We start from the raw sequence: 4,205 nt of genomic DNA on the forward strand, positions 1-4,205 counted from the left end.
GTCTCTGCCAGATAAATAGAACTGAAAACTATTTAACATATAGAAAGAACCCGATTGTTTCACACCAGGAAGTAGCCTAATTTCTCCTGTCCCCTGGGGTCCTGGTCTAGGCTAAGACAATGCAATGCTGATTAAACTCTTGATGTTAGTTTCACATTTACACGACAGAACCATTTGCTCTGTAACCAAAACGACCCCAAAGGTGCAGAAGGCAGGTTGTCATTGGTCAGCAAAGATGCGCTGCATGTTGTCATGACAACAGCGGACCAATGAGAATGGATTTGTATGTGCCAGGTGAAAAGGAACCACCCTTAGATGCAGGGAATAAAACAGTGGGTCTTAGGACTTTTCATGACTGGTTTCACGTGACTCCATCAGGGGGAAGCGTGGATCCAGTCCACTGTCAGCTGCAATGTTATGTATGTCTGTATTGTCTTTGTCTGATTGTCTTTGTCTTTTCATCTTCATCACTGTTGTTGCATTAAACCTTTTCCTAAATTCTCAATTAGACCCTCAGCCTCCATTTCCTCAGAGATCCAAACGAACGCGAAGTTAGTTATAAATATCTAACAGTAACTTCTACTTTTCTTAAGACCTCATTATGACCATTATACAACCAACTCGATAATCGACAGTCGGACAGTCTGGCGAGGTCGGTGACTCAAGTCTGTTTGGTGTGCTCCGTGTTTAATTAGTGAACTGATTCGAGCATTTCGAGGAACCATCTGTGTTACTTTTTGTCATTTGTTGATGTCTCCCTCTCCCCCTACCTCCCGTTGAGTAGAGAGGAGGCGCGAGGGTTAATGCAGTAACTCTTTTTCTCCTGTACCTTCCCACTTTTTTGGCTTAACGTTTTTGTTGTTTTTGTTCCACTTGAAGGGTTTAGTCCGACGAAGCATCTGAAATCACAAAATCACATGCAAATAAACTTCATGAAGAAGTGCCTTAACTGCTCTACAGGATGCAAAATACATCCAGCTGTGCAAATCTGTATGTGGGTGTGTATATGGGTATATGCATGCGGGTGTGTATGCACACAAATCCTTTTGGTACGTTTGCTTTGAGCCATAGTGGGGAAGGTTGAGGCAGGATGGGCATAGAAAATCATGCATAACTGTAAAATGAACTTTCATCTAGGATTTCTTGTGAATGCAATAAAAAAAGAACAAGTTTGTAGTTTATTCACCTAAATGCTCAGTTTACCTCAATGCAGAACTACTTTTCAAAATGTATAATCAAATAGATCTTTATTGTCAATGTTTGAAAAACAACAAAACAGTTTAACAGCTCTCAGAATGAATGTCATTAGTATACAATGAATTGGTTCTGTAATGATTTAAAGCATTTAGGTTAAAAACTGCTAACTTACCCTTTTTAAACTCAAAAATCATTTAAAGGGATTTACTGTAAGTACACTTAAAGCAAAATAAAATCTCTGTTACTCATAATAGAAAACTCTACAAAATAATGATCAACCGCATTCTACTTCTAATTCTACAAGCACATAGTTACCTTTGAATGAATTCTAGTGTGCAAGATACTGGCTCCTGGTACACTAGCTTTAAGATGTAGTATCTCGAAAACAAAGCTGCCATTCCAGCCATAATGCATGCAATATACAGCTAAACATTGTAAAATGACAAAACATTTAGCTGTAGAAGTTACAGAAATTTGTTACAGTGGACGCGTGAACGAAAGCTGCATCCTGCCTGTTACATTACTCCAGCCTTTGAGTTTGCTTTTAAAAAAAACTTTAATTCTCTTTTTGTTCGTTTTTACTTTTTCACTGTAACTCTCTGAATTCCTGCCCTCTCTAACAATGTTGCTTTAGAGAGTTTTTGTGTTTTATTTCATGTTTAAATTCAATTCAATTCAACTTTATTGTCATTGCACTGTCACAAGTACAAGCAACAAAATGTGATTTACATCTATCCAGAATTACTATACAGGGTATAAATATTGTATATAATTTTATGTCTAAGCAAATGTAATAGTATGGAACTTTAAAATGTTGTGTAAAAATATAAATATAAATATGGGAGCTCTATGACAGATTATACAGATTATACAGTGTATAAAGTATATGTATAAGCAAAACAAAAGTAAATAATTGTAAGGGACTATAAAATGTAGTGTATAAATATGGATATAGGAGGTCTATGCACAGATTATACAGAATATACAAGAGTGTTAGTAAAAGGATTGTTAATAAAAGGCTTATATATGTATTAACGGGTTTATAATACAAGATAAATAATGGCAGATTAGATTTGCAAAAATATATAACGATTAGATTCATATGAGTATGTGTGGGACAGTCCATGGTATGTGAGTGCGTGTGCGGACAGTCCATATATTATTATTGTATGGGTGGACGGGGGGGTTGTCATTCCTATAGTTGTATCAGGAGGCGTTCAGAAGCGTGACAGCTGTAGGAAAGAAGCTGTTCCGGTGCCTGGTGGTTCTGGTCCGTAAGCTTCTGTAACGCCTCCCAGAGGGCAAGAGGGAGAATAGTGTATGTGCAGGGTGAGTGGAATCATTTGTTATTTTCCCGGCCCTTTTCAGACACTGCTTCCTGTAGATGTCCTTGATGGTAGGGAGTGGTGCCCCTGCGATGTGCTGGGCAGTTTTCACCACCCTCTGCAGTGCCTTCCGATCGGCGACAGAGCAGTTCCCATACCAAACAGTAAAACAGTTAGTGAGGATGCTCTCAATGGTACAGCGGTAGAAGTTTTTGAGGATCCCTGAGGACAGATGGTTCTTCTTCAGGGTCCTCATGAAGAACAGGCGCTGGTGCACCTTTTTGATAAGTTTGGAGCAGTTGATCGTCCAGTTCAGGTCCTCAGAGATGTGGACACCCAGGAACTTAAAGCTGTCCACACGCTCCACCGCTGTCCCCTTGATGTGGATGGGTGGGTGTAGGTCAGCGTTTCTCCTGAAGTCCACAATGAGTTCCTTGGTTTTTTTGGTGTTCAGCTGCAAGTTGTTTTTGTCGCACCAGCCAGCCAGACGGTCCACTTCCTCCCTGTAGGCAACCTCATCGTTGTCTCTAATGAGGCCAATCACCGTGGTGTCGTCTGCAAACTTGATAATGGCGTTGGAGCCATGGACAGGTCTGCAGTCGTGGGTGAAGATGAGTAGAGGAAGGGACTAATCACACAACCTTGTGGCACTCCAGTGTTTATAATGATGTTGGATGAGGTGTGGTTGTCCAGCCGAACATGTTGAGGTCGACTGGTCAGGAAGTCGAGCAACCAGTTGCACATGAGTGAACTGATGCCGAAGTCTGTAAGTTTGGTAGTGAGTTGTGTTGGGATGACAGTATTAAATGCTGAACTAAAGTCTAAGAACAGCATTCTGGCGTAAGTGTTCTTGCTGTCCAGGTGAGAAAGGACCGAGTGCAGTGCTACAGATATAGCATCCTCTCTGCTCCTGTTCTGCCTGTATGCAAATTGGTGGGGGTCCAGTGTGGGGGCGAGACAGGATCTGAGGTGTGCTAGGACCAGCCCCTCCAAGCACTTAGTGATGATGGGGGTAAGAGCTACCGGGCGGTAGTCATTGAGTCTGGTTGGGTTGGAGTTCTTGGGAATTGGGACGATGGAGGTAGTCTTAAAGCAGGTCGGCACCACAGCGTGGGCCAGGGACAGGTTGAAGATGTCCGTCAGCACTCCTGCCAGTTCCCCAGAGCACGCTCTGAGGACACGTCCCGGTATGCCATCAGGACCCGCAGCCTTGTTGGGTTTAATCCTGCTCAGGGCCGCTCCTACGTCAGTAAAGAGAAGAGTCAGTGGAAGTTGATCTGGTGTAGTGGCTGCCTTGATTGCAGATGTGGTGTGGTGTTCCCTCTCTCAAAACGAGCATAGTAGATGTTAAGCTCATTGAGGAAGGAGACATCAGAGGAGATGGGGCAGGTGTTTGTGTTCTTGTAATCTGTGAGAATCTGAAGGCCTTGCCACATACGTCGGGGGTCGGAGTTGGAAAAGTGGTCCTCCACCTTCCATTTGTAGTGGTATTTGGCCTTCTTGATTCCCTTCTTCAGCTCAGCCCTGGCTGCACTGTAGGTCTGTGCATCCCCTAACCTGAAGGCGGTGTTGCGGGCCTTCAGCAGGTGACGAACATCTCTGTTCATCCAGGGTTTCTGGTTGGGGTACATGGTGATGCGTTTATGGGTGGTGACACAATCAATGGTGGCAGAGATGTGGTCC

Source organism: Etheostoma cragini, chromosome 18 (genome assembly GCF_013103735.1).
Source record: "Etheostoma cragini isolate CJK2018 chromosome 18, CSU_Ecrag_1.0, whole genome shotgun sequence".
Taxonomy (NCBI): Eukaryota; Metazoa; Chordata; class Actinopteri; order Perciformes; family Percidae; genus Etheostoma; species Etheostoma cragini.